The following is a 13775-nucleotide window of genomic DNA, read 5'->3' on the forward strand; positions in this document are numbered from 1 at the left end:
TCTCATTGCTCATTTCAGATCTATTTATTTATTCTCTCTTAGTTCAATTTTGGTAGATTATATGTATCTAGAAATTTCTCCAGTTCTTCTAGATTTTCCAATTTTTTGAAAAATGTTTTAAATTTTCAAACCCTAATGATCCTCTGGCTAGGGGTGTCACTTGTAATATTTTTTTTATGTATTTAATTTTATTAACTTGGGTTTCCTCTCTTTGTATTTTGTTGAGTCATTTCATAGACTAAAATGTAATCTATTCTGAGACAGTCTGCTGAGAAGAATGTATAATCTGTAGCTGTTGGATGGAATATTCTGTAGATGTCTGTTAAATCTATTTGATCTCAATGTCGATTTAGTTTTAAATTTCTCTGTGAATTTTTGTCTGAATCACCTAGCTATTGATAAGAGTGGGGTATTGAAGACTCCCACTGTTATTGTATTTGAATCTATCTATCCTTTTATGTGTTTGTTTTATAAAATCAGTTATACCAACATGTGGGGAATATATGTTTACAACTATTGTATCTGATTAATGGATTATTCCCTTAGTTAATATGTAATGACCTTTGTCTAGTCTATTTGGGGCTTAAAGTTTGCTTTGCCAAATCTGAATATTCTACTTGCTCAGTATAAAACTTTCCATCCTTTCATTTTCGGCCTGTGTTTGTCTTGCCAATGAGATCTGTTTCTTGTAGACAATAAATAGTTAGACTTTCCAATCTTTTCATCTGGTCTATGTTTTAATTGGCAAGATAATACTATTTATATGTAGGTTTATAATTGAATGGTATTTGCTGATACTTTTAATATTGTTTCTTTTTCTCAGAGCTGATTTGAATATTTTATTCTTTTCTTTCATCTTTGTTCTCAGAACTTTGGTGGTTTGCTTAGTTGAGCATGTTTGATTCTTTCCTAATTATCATTTGTTCATATATTTTTCTCCTGAGATTTATTTTTTTCCTCAGCTCTTATTTTGGTGACTTCTTTCTTGCTCTTCTCTGTGTAGAATTCCTTTAAGTATCTTCTGAAATGTTAGCTTAGTGGTTATAAGTTGCTTTAGTCTTTGATTGTCTTGGAAGGTCTTTATCTATTGATTTTGAAGGTTAATTTTGATGGATATAATGATCATGGTTGGCAGTTATTTGGGATCAGAACTTTATCTGTATCTATATCTATATCTATCTATCTATCTATCTATCTACCTGCCTATCTATTTATGCTTTCCTGACTTCCGGGGGCTTTTGGGGTTTTTTTTTTTTTGCTGAGAGATCTGATGTAACTGTTGAATTTGCATTTGTAAGTTGATACTTGTCTTTTGCAGCTTTTAAGATTCTTTGTTTTATATTCTTGGCATTTTGATTATAATATGACATGAAGAAGTTCTTTCTGGTCACAGCTATTTTGGGACATAAATACCTCTTGTACTTGGATGTCAATATCTTTCCTAGATTTGGGGATATAAATGTCTCTTGTACTTGGATGTCAATATCTTTCCTAGAGGAAATTCTGCCATAACTTCATTGAATATGTTTTATGTGCTTTTAGTTTGTATCTTGACTCCTTTTTCTATCCCACAAATTCTTTTTTTTTTTTTTTTTTTTTTTGTCGGTCGTGGGGCTTGAACTCTGGGCCTGGGCGTTGTCCCTCAGCTCTTCAGCTCAAGGCGAGCGCTCTACCACTTGAGCTACAGCGCCACTTCCTATCCCACAAATTCTTACATCATGTCAGAGTTCTTAAAAGTCATTTCTTTGAGTTCTTCATTTTCTCTATTTCTATCTGAATATGATATTTCCTTGAGCTTGTCTTTAATCCCTACATTCTTTTTCCTGCTTGATCTAGTCTATTGGTAATGTTTCCACTATGTTTTATTAAGATGAGTTACTGAGTTTTTCATGTCTAACATTCTGATGAGTTCTTTCATTTCCTTGCTATATCCATGTTGCTGACTTTCTCATCCAGTCATTACACTGATTTACTTACTTCAATCATCTGTTTGAACCTTTTTGAGGTCATTGACTACTTTTAGAACTAGATTTTTTAATCTTTTGTCTGATATTTCAATCATTTCAGTATCTTTGAATCTGGTTATTGGAAGAATTATGAGCTTTTGGAAGATTCATTTAACCTTTCTTCTTCTCTCTTGTGTTTCTGTGTTATCATTTGTGCATCTTTTGGAATTAATATTTCTTCCCGGTTTTTTAAATAGGTATCTTTTTAGTAGTAAACTTCTTTGGGAGTCACAATCTCCACTACCACTCAGAGTACAGAAAGTAAATAGCACTACTAAAAACAAATCAAAGCCAGACAATGGTGGCTCATACTGGTGAGCTAATCCTAGATACTCTGGGCTGAGATCTGAGGGTCATGGTTCAGAGCCAACCCAGGTAGGAAATTCCATGAGATTCTTATCTCCAACTAAGCACCAAAAAAAGTAGAGGTATGACTCAAGGAGCAAATCACTAGCCTTGACTGAAAAAGCTCAGTGACAGCACCTATGTGCTGAGTTCAAACCTGAGGACCAACATACACACACACACACACACACACACACACACACACAAACACACACATATTTAAGTATAGTTAAAAATATTTGAAATAGAGAGAGCCAGGCACCAGTGGCTCATGCCTATAATCCTAGCTACAGCTGAGATCTGAGGTTGGGGTTCAAAGTCAGCCCAAGCAAGAAAAGTTTATGAGACTCATCTCCAATTAACCACCAGAAAAACAGAAGTGGCTCTCTAGCTCAAGTGGTAGACCACTTGTCCTGAGCTGAAGAGCTGAGGGACAGTGCCAAGGCCCAGAGTTCAAGCCCCATGACCAACCAAAAAAAAATTGAAGTATCAACTATACCCCAGAAAGTATAAGAAAGAAGAGAGCTGTGATACAGGATAAATTAGTACTTTGAAAACTATTAAAAGTAATGGTATTAATAACTAATAAAATAGAATTGTAGAGGAGAAAAGAGAGACACAAGATAGGAGAAATATATACATATATGATAAAAATATAATAAACAATAGTGAGGAAGAACACAATACAATTAGTACAAAGAAAGCCAGGCATCAGTGGCTTCCACCTATAATCCTAGCTATTTAGGAGGCAGAGATCAAAGGGCTATGGTTCAAAGCCAGACTAAGCAGAAAATGTCCTGAGACTATATCTCCAATTAACAAGCAAAAGGCTGGACCGGAGTCATGGCTTTAGAAACAGTGTACCAGCTGTGAGCAAGCAGACTATGAGCATGGGGTCCTGGTTCAAACCTCTGTACCAGCATTAAAAATGACTAAACAACTAAAAGAAGGGATAAAGATGCTTTGCTACCCATCACCAACAACAGGTTTGCCTCTTTCTGCGTACTTGGTATGGGGCAGAGTTTTCTTCTCTGAGATCCAAACAAGTTAGGCAAGAAAGTGCTAAGTATAGACTGAGCCCTTCCCTGCATTTTGTGCAAGAAGGAACGGGTCCTGGAGTGAAGTTCTGTCTGAGGTTTTCCATATGCAGGCTTAATAAAGTGAGGAGTACAGAAGCACCGTCAGACTGCTCCCTCTAGCTGAGCTGATGACCCCAATTGGTACTCTAACTTTGGCTATTTCCCACCAAGTCTCTTTGCCCTCTGTCTGTACAAAGCAGTTAAATAACAGCCGTGCATCATACCACACAACAAGTGATCCTGTGTGCTCTAACTTCACTGTTATCTGCCCTAGCATGCTTACTCACATATACACACAACTGGTGTCTCTAAACTCATCCCAGAGTTTGATCTGCAACTCTACCAATGGGTGCCTTCGGTTTCCCTCTGCAGCATAACTCAAACTTGCAGATCTGTGTCTGAGAATCTGAATCCAACTCACAACCAGTCCCCTGGATTGACACTGATTTTCAGGGTAGTTGGTCACTTAGCCAGAGGAGATGAGAAAGCCTAATGTTCTGTTTAAGATTAAGAGTCCAAGAGCTGGCATGCTTAGGAAATGTTCCCATTCTGGATATAAGTTCATCTGTAGACAAGTACTTGGATAAGAAAAGGTCTTGGTGAGTGACAGGGATGGAGACAGATTTGGGAGAAGCTCTGCCTATTTTTAGGCCACAGTTAAGTTTTTGCTTGTGCTAAAACATCTACCTTGTCTTTTGTAAAGCTTTTCTTCCAGATTCTTTAGCATGGATTCAGCTTCCTGATAGCCTTTATGAATGATAGATGTAACTGAAGTATCAAACAATGTATACACCATCAACCTGCTTTGTTCTCATGCTATTTTTAGACTTGTTATCATTTAGGTATCACATGTGGTACCTAACTTTTTATAAAAATAAAAAACTGCAAAAGTGCTTACAGAAAATGCCTGGAGTTACACACACACACACACACATACACACACACACACACAGAGTGTCTATTAATAAGTAGCAACCAGTAGTTCCTTCCAAACTCCTAACAACATTCGTCTCACCCTTGTCCAAGGCTGCCCAAGATGGCAGCTTTTTGCAGTTACTCATACTTCCAAATATTGCTCCTGCTTGAGCATCTTTGCACATTGGTCTACTCCATCTATAAAGCCACCTCGCTTTGGGAAGATTCACTTAAATGAATCATACCAAGTTTCTCCTTAGGGAAGCCTTCTGGGACATCATGCTTATACCTAATTTCCCAATGATATTCTTTCAGCACAAAGGACTCTCCTTTAAGTCCTGAACCCAGTTTTACATAGGAGTGTGTGAAAGGAGAGAGAGGATTTTGTTGATATATTTTAACCATGTGGCCCTCTGTCCTTTTACATACACAGCCATATGTTTTATATATAATTTAATAATTATAATTATTGACATATAATTAGCTTTATATGGTGAGGCTAATTAGAAACATTTGTAAGAGATTTAGACTTAGAAACATTTGTAAGAGATTTGGGGGATTTTTTTTTCTTAAACGAATGAAGACAAGTGAGAAGAGAATTAAGACAAGATAGCAATGTACAGGCCAGCACTTCTGTAAGTCTGTATTCTATATTCTATGCCTAAGAACACAGCTAGTCTCTGTGGGAAATTTCTAATGAGCATATCACCTAACCAGAAGGACAAAATGGACAGGAACAACTTGCATAGAAGGCTTTAATCACACAGAGTCAGAATACTCACAGAGCCATTCATGTCAGAAGATTAAGAAGACAAGGATGAAAGAAGGCTAGAGTCTTAGCAGAACCATAGGGAGAACCTAGTGGTGGTTTGATCAGATATTTGCCATAGTTTCTTAAATATTTGCCATAGTTTCCTCTGTATGTCTAGTTTCTCTTTTTGATTCCTCTCTGTCTCTCCTGCCCACATCCCAATGAAACCATTTTGTGTTCATTGCCTCAGAGAACACACATGACAGGAGAGAATAAGAAAGAATTCTTTCTCATGATTTGAAAGCAGATACCCTTGGGGAAATAGAAAACCCTAGATAAAATGACTGCAATGAGCAAGAGAGGATACTTTCTTCTTCCAAGCCTGGAAGAAAGATTTTCCAGGCTTGCAGAAGGCAAAGGAAGCAGATGGTAAGAGTAGGTGTCAGCATGTCTGTGGTGAGTGAACAAGCTAGCAACAGGAACAGAGTATGCAAGTCCCAGAAGAACCATCTTGTGCCTTGCTCCCTTGGTGTCCCAGGGAAGCAGCAAAAAAACCCCAGAGGATTGGTGAGAGTCAGTAGTAGAAGGAAACCAACATAGATTCCCCCAGAAGAATGAATGACTCTTGAGACCCAATGCGTAGTGGATGTTCTTGTTGACAGATACCATAAGGACCAGTTGGTTTCCATTCTTATGGTGGCTTGGTACTGCCTGAGACACCTGGAAAGGGAGTGAAAGACTCACATTGAGCATTTCCATTCATCCCAGCAGAATGGGAGCCTGCATAAACATTAAGTTGAATTATAGAAAAGAACAAAACACATTCAATGATGTTCATCCATTTGCCTAAGATCTGAATTCTTAGGTCTGCCATAAAACCTGAATGTTGGTAAGTCATTCTTTCTGACTTTAATGTTCCAAGCCAAGTAAGTTAAAAATCCATAAAGTGGATGGAGCATCAATGGCTCACGCCTGTGATCCTAACTACTCAGGAGCTGAGCTCTGAGGATAATGGTTCGAAACCAGCCCAGGCAAGAAAGTCCATGGGACTCTTATCTCTAATAACCATCAGAAAACCAGAAATGAAGCTGTAACTCAAAATGGTAAAGCACTAACCTTGAGCACAAAAGCTCAGGGACAGCACCCAGGCCGTGGGCACTGACTTTAAGCCCCACTGCCAACAATAACAACAACAACCAATTACCAAGTGTGATCTTTGGACCCGCAGCATCAGAATCCAGGAGCGTTTTAGTAATACAGGATCTCAGGCCCCAACCCAGACCTACTGAGTCAGGATTTTCTTTTTTAACAAAATCTCCAGGCGGCTGACAAACATGAATGTTTGAGAAGTCACTCTTTAAACAGTCCACTAAGTCACTCCCTACCAGTTGCTGAGCTCACTTAGTTGGTAACAGAAAAGGCTGAAAAGCCTCAGGGAAATGGGCACCAACAGCTACCCAGGAGGCTGAGATCTGAGGATCACAGTTCAAAGTTGGGCCAGGCAGGAATGTTCCTTGAGACTCGTTTCACCAATTAACCATCAAAAACCTAGAAGTGGGACCAAAAGTGACTCAAATGGTCGTGCTCTAGCCTTATGCATCAAAACTAAGGGGCAGTACCCAGGCTCTGAGTTCAAGCCCTAGGACTGGAACAACAACACCAATAAAACAAAACCGAAATATCAAGATAGGAGATTGTTTCTCAATCCTATAGGGCAAGCACGAACACACAGCTCAAATTCGCCATAGCAGCACTTCCCTGCAAGATAGCAAATGACTGACAAGGAAGAACGAAAGAGAGAAAACAGCATTTATCTTACCGGAGAGAAATTCCTGACGCAAGCACCAAGCCCCAAAATAGCCTGCAGCAGATGGGGTCAGCAGAAGCCTCCATTGACAGGAGCAGCTCCCTGAGAGGCGACCCTGACTTAGCACATGACCTTGAGGTGACAGCCCAGACTTGCAGGCCAGTGAGTCAAGGCAAAGCCTTGACTGGTTCAGCCATGTGCTGCCCTGAGAAAGTCTCAGGGTTTCCCCTCCATCGTTCAAAGGGTGTCATATTTACTCTCGATTGTATCTGCCATCATTAAGCTTCCAGCTCCCATCCCACGCCCAGGTGATAAAGAAAAAGTTCAGGATCAGCCTTCAGGTTGTCTGCCCTGGAACTGACTCCACAGCTGTGCAGTCCAAACTTCCACTGTTGGACCAAGATGCGCTGATCTGTTGAATGGCAATCCCTTTGATCAATCACTTCAAGATAATAAAAATATAATAATTTTTAAAAGAAAAAAAAACACCTTTCACTGTGCGGATGTCATTGCCAAGTACCTTCCTGATTTCAGAAAATGATTGTAAAAAGGGTGCCGGTGGCTCATACCTGTCATCCTAGCTACTCAGGAAGCTGAGATCTGAGGATCTAGGTTCAAAGTCAGCCCAGGCAGAAAAGTCCTTGAAACTCTTCTTTCCAGTTAACCAGAAAAAAAAAAAAATACAAATAGCCAGACACCAGAGGCTCATACCTTTAATCCTAGCCACTTAGAAGTCTGAGATCTGAGGATCACAATTTGGAGCCAGCCTGGACAGAAAAGTCATGAGACTCTTATGTCCAATAAACCACTCAGAACAAACCAGAGGTGAAGCTGTGGCTCAAGTGGTAAGAGTGCTAGCCTTGAGTACAAAGAGGCTCGGGGACAGTGCCCAGGCCCTGAGTTCAAGCCCCAGGAACAGCAAAAAAGAAAAAAATAGAAGTAGAGGTGTGGCTCAAGAGACAGAGTATTACAGCCTTAGTTGAAGAAACTAAGCAAGAGTGTGATACCCTGAGTTTGAGACCCAGTAGTAGAAAATATAAAAAAGTGAAATTGGGGCTGGGAAGGTGGCTCAGTGGTAGAGTGCTTGCCTTGCATGTATGAGGTCCTAGGTTTGATTCCTCAGCACCACATAAACAGAAAAAGCCGGAAGTGGTGCTGTGGCTCAGGTGGTAGAATGCTAGCCAACACCCAGGCCCAGAGTTCAGGCCCCATGACTGACAAAAAAAAAAGTGAAATTGTAAAACTGGGTTTTATATTTAAATATTAAATTTGTGTTTAAAATATAAGGAACCAATAGTATTCAAGAATACCTAGAACTGGTAAGAATCATAAAAGAATATCGCAGCCAGAAAAACCTACCTTGGAGTGAAATGAACTGGAAGGGCCATCAACTGTTCACTTCTTCAGTGACCTCCAAACTCATTTCTGTAGACCAACTTGAGGGAATATCTCAGTCTCTGCTTGAGAAGAAAATATCACTGGGGTCTACAAGGTTAACCTGTAACCATGTAAAAGTGAATAAAGAAATGATTAAGAAATTTTGGTGCAGCAGTTTACAACTGATTTCTTTTGCTGTTTATTAATAATGGAAAATCTCGAGGCCACTCCAGCATTTGTTTCCTCTGCTGAAAAGAACTGTGAAATGGGTATGGTGGGGCACGCTTGTAACCTCAGCTCTCCGGAGTCAGGAAGACCACTAATTCAAGCCAGCCTGATACAGAGTCAAAACTGTCTCAAAAAGAACAAAAGAGGAAGAAGGAAGGATAAAGGGAAGAATGAGGAAGAGGGAGGAAGAAAGGAAGAGGGAAAAAAGGGAGAGGAAGGAAGGAATTGAACTTCTGCAAGTTAAAGGTCCATAGAATGATATAAATGTCTAAAACCTGCATTATTCTTTCTAGTATACAGAGCAAGTCATGATTACCACTAACTCAGAAGTTTAAACAAAAATTCCGTAGAACCCTATTCAATGAAGGGAATGTACCATGACATGCCTTGATTTAGACAATGGAAAAAGTCATACAGTCTATGACTTGGGATTCCCTTTAATTCTTCACGATTCTCATGACTTCATCTGTAAGGTTGTTTCCTCAGCAAACACATTCTTCATAGCTAATTCACACATACACTTGTCAGCCATCATTGTCCACAAATACCAAGTGATTAGGGTCTCAAATGATGAGGTTATAATAAATTCTAGAAGACTCTAACTGAACAGCTACTAGAACTGTAGGACAAAACCATTTGAATTCTCTTAGCAAATGATAGGAGGCTGCTATGCAGGTAAGCGCAAGAAGGCCATTTCAGGGAAGTAGATCAGGTTGTCCTGCAGGGCTCTCACCCATGGGCAGGGTGAAATCCACTACAGGACACCCCTGCTACAGATCTGATTCCCTGTAGAGTCTTTGCAAAGCTCAACTAAGACGAGTAAGAGTTTCTCAAAATGGCTCAGGCACAATATTTGTGTTTTCCCATTGGAAAAAGCATTGCTTTTAGGTTCCAAAAGATCTGAAGAGAATGATAATAAGGATTTTCATGGCTTGTGGATTTCCGAATATCACAGGCTTCTAGGCACAGGGAGTGCAAAGCCAGACTGCCACCTACTGACATACCAAGGCGTGGCTGGGCATCGTCTGTGCTTGGGTGCAATGAAGTAGCTGTTGATCACAAATGGCCTCCTAAAGCCCACAGGCTACTTGTGGAAAACACAAGAAATATGAAGTAGTCCTTGATGTGAGACTGGACTATACTTAATAGTGTACTCCGCCTAATATATCTAGTATCTGCTAACCGTTCGAAAATACAGGAAGTTTGGCACATCTTGAGACTTAGTAGGACAAATAGGGTTTCATTTCCAATAACTCTTCATAGTTCTTTGGATGAAATGTGAGACTGCCAGCTTGCTTGATTAAACTGAAAACTTCTAGGAGGAAGCAGTTACATATGACTTACATTCCCTCATCCCCAGACCCAACAGGAAAGATTTAACAATGGGTGAGTGGTTACAACATTAATTACAAGAATAATAAAAATTATAATTCGAGTTGCTCACACACACACACAATCAAGATAACTCAGAATGTGAATACTGTCACTACTAGCTGTGTACTTTCAGTAACTTACTTAACTTCTCTGTTTCATGCCTTCATCTTCAAAATGAAGACAATTTGACCTCCCTCTTTGCATGGACTTAGAAAGATTAAATAGCATCATGTAGAGCCAGTCGTGATGGAACATGCTGTGACCCCAGCACTCGGCAGTTTGAGGCAGGAAGATTTCACGTTCAAGCCACACTAGACAATACATGAATTCAAACCCCGCCAACTGTATAGTGAAACTTTACCTCAAATAAATAAATAAATAAATGGCATGTCTATGACTTGCTTACAACACAGTAATCTTCAAGGAACAGAAAAATATTAAAGATACAGCAGAAGAAGCCAAGTGATCTTTAATTGGTGATTTTACCTACTGTTATTTTTAATTTTAAAATGGCAGGCACAGAGTTCCTGTTGGGTAGCGGGGTCTCTGGCTAGAAGGCAGGAACACAGTGGGATGTTCATCAGAAGGAAGCGAAGGAGGAAATGAGACAGGAAACGTCAACACCAAAACATCCTTACCCTGGGTTAGTTTCCAGGCAGAACCCCCACCCCCCAAGCTTAAAACTGGTCTCACCCTGAACAAAGCCAGGAAAGAGACAGCAAATGGAGGATGCCAAACCAAAAATAAATCAGTGCATTTCCCTTGGAGAGCAAAGAGACTAGCTCCGTTTATCTTTGGCTTTTAAATTTTCCTGGGAACCTATCTTGAAAGAAAACGCTCTCCTTGAGACAGGCATGAAATAGTAGAGAAAGAGGTCCAAAGAATAGAGCAGCATGGGCTCGTGAGACTCCTCGGAGCCCCTCCTTTCCAATCTGGTCAATGAGGCAAATCTTTGCTGTGAGGAAGACCAGAGGGAAATGGAGTGGAGTTCCTGTGACTCAGACAGCTCTTGTGACCCCTGTCTCAATAGAAAAAAGAAATCAAAACCCAAACATGCTCTTCTGGCCTCAGCCAATGAAGGCAGGGCTGCCACAGCCTGGCCACGAGCCCTCCAGTTCCCAAAGGCATCCACACACGTGCACCTGATGCCTTCCAAAGACTTGCCTTCCCATTCCATTGTGTTCATATCTGGCTCTTCCACCAGAAAAACACAGACTGACTCTGTTTCTTGGAGAACGTGTGGAGATTTTTACACACACATAACAGAAAAGCGTTAGAGGGACATAGCCCACAATCAGCATCCTTAACTTGTAACCAGGAAAGTGATGGGGTTTTTTGTTGTTTTTTTGTTTTGGTTAACATGCTTAGAGATCTTTCGCACTGAGAGATTAGGAATCAAAGGCAGAAAGTATCATGACTGCTTCTTTCTCCAAGTGTTCCGCTGCTTTTTTTGATGCTGGAAATCAGCCCGCTGGCTGAAATAACTGAGCCATTACCACTACAACAGAGGAAAGCAACCAAATACTGTAGCTCACACCTTGAGGCTGACGGCATGCTATTGGGAAAATAGTCTTCTTTCCCTAGAACAGAAAAAGCTAAAGAAAAGAAATAGATGAGTGCAATATTGGCATGTGACTGAAATGCTGTACCTCTACCTCCTAGCTACAGATTCATGGGGTATTTCCTGTGTGCCACCAGAACCCCCAAAGCCCTTTATGATAGACTGAATGTCACCACCAAATGCAAACATTAATAACTTGGTTTTGATGGAATCATCTGACTTCAATATATTTCCGTAACCTATTTATCCACCATCCATCCACCCTCTGCACTATTGTTTCCATAGACAATACCTTAATAAAAAGACATTCCTTACAATGAAATATTAAGTGACCCAAGAGGCAACTTGCATATATGAAAGGCTCATTCTTGTTTTGCATATATCTAGTACAAAAAAAATGTCTATAGTGATTGCATTCAGCAGTCTCCTCTATTACTTAAAGCACTAGAAAGTGACTATAGTTTTCTGTTTTTAAAAATAAAACAGGGCTGGGAAGGTGGCTCACTGGTAGAGTGCTTGCCTTGCATGCATGAGGCCCTGGGTTCGATTCCTTAGCACCACAAACACAGAAAAAAATGGAAGTGGGTGCTGTGTCTCAAGTGGTAGAGTGCTTGCCTTGAGCTGCAGAGTTCAGGGACAGAGCCCAGGCCCAGAGTTCAAGCCCCATGACTAACAAAAATAAATAAATAAAATAAAATAAAACAGAAGTAAAACCCGGCACACTTGCTATCTCTGCTACTCAGGATACAGAGGCAGGAGTATGAGGATCAGGTTCCAAGGCTAGCCCAGACAAAAGTAGGCGACCCTATCTGGAAAACATACTAAAAGCAAGAAGGTAGAGTGAAAGAGTATTTGACAAGCAAGCACAAGGCTCTGAGTTCAAAAACCCATCTAGTACATTTTTTCAAACTTACTAGTTCCAACCTACTATAACAGAAGCATCATAGGCTAGCTAGCTTATAAAGCACAGACAGTTTGCTTTTCGTGGCTCTGGAGTTTCAAATTGGAGTCCAAATTCAGAGTGCCGGCAGGGTCAGGTTCTGGGGAGGGCCCTCTTTCCAGCTTGCTGATGCCCCGTCCTCACGCAGGGTGACTAGAGAGGGAGAGTTTGCTTGCCTCTACTTATAAACACACCGAACCCACTCAGGAGGGTTCCACCCTTGTAACCTACCTCCTTCTTGGAGGCCCCATCTCCAAACTTCAATATAAGAACTTTGGGGGACAGATGATATTCAGTCTATAAATACTTGTTTTGTCTCTCCCATGTGACACTGTGAGCTTATGTTTAGAGCTGTAACCTCATTCTTAGAGCAACCTAAAACCTGTCAAGTGAGATGTTTAAATGTATTCAGATTGGGGGTTCTTAGCATTCAACCCCAAAGCACAAGTAAATGGTTTCAGGCTGGACAATGTTCTACTGATTAGCAGACTCCAAATTAACATTCGCATTCCACTTGCAGGAAGACGCACCTGCTTTTGCTTACCAACGAGTTTAAATTCTTTAATAACTACAAATTGGCAGATTATGCCTTGCATAGTCATTGAATTTCAGTGTTGGGAAGCCAGCCTACCTGTATTTTAACAACCTTGTCAGTGTTTCCATATCTAATCATCAACCCACAGTGACAAACGCCAAGGGGATAAAGCACCGTGATTTAGGAGCGTATAATCTGGTCGGCATAATAAAACAGATGTTTGTCAAAAGTGAAATTAGAAGACATTGTTTACAAGTTTATTTCACTTTTTAAGATGATAAGAAGAGTTATGCATAGTTGGTGAGTGGTTGAGGATAAGGATTTAACCGCGAACCTGCCAACTCTAAACTATGTGCTCTCTCCCCAATAGATAGATCCAGAAAGGCCTTTGCAGGCTTGCCGTCCTTGCTGACCTTCCTTGTTGGAATATGCCTGGAAGACTCATCTGCCTTTCACATAGAGAAGACATGAGGTGGTCATGAGGTGTGCAGACGTGGATACAAATCCTACAGACTGACACTCAGAAAAATAATGATCATGTTTTCTCCCACATGTAGCAGCATAAGAAATGACCCCAGATAGAAGTCATCTTGTACATTTAACCTAATCACTTGAGCATTGAACCATTAATTGGTTCAACCTAGTCCCTGAGTCTGATAATCTGTAAAATATTTCTTCCCTTTTCAAAAAGAAGTCCACCTTCAGATTCAATGAGTCAATGTGATGACACTTGGGAAGACCCGGCTAGGCTGCAAAGCAACACACAGCGGTGGTTATTCTGACAATCCTTTCCACCAGGCATGGCTGCCAGACCTACCTGCAGCCCTCAGTCACTTCCAGATGGTGCTCAAGTCCCC

Source organism: Dipodomys spectabilis, unplaced genomic scaffold (genome assembly GCF_019054845.1).
Source record: "Dipodomys spectabilis isolate Male_0828 unplaced genomic scaffold, ASM1905484v1 ptg000075l, whole genome shotgun sequence".
Lineage (NCBI taxonomy): Eukaryota > Metazoa > Chordata > Mammalia > Rodentia > Heteromyidae > Dipodomys > Dipodomys spectabilis.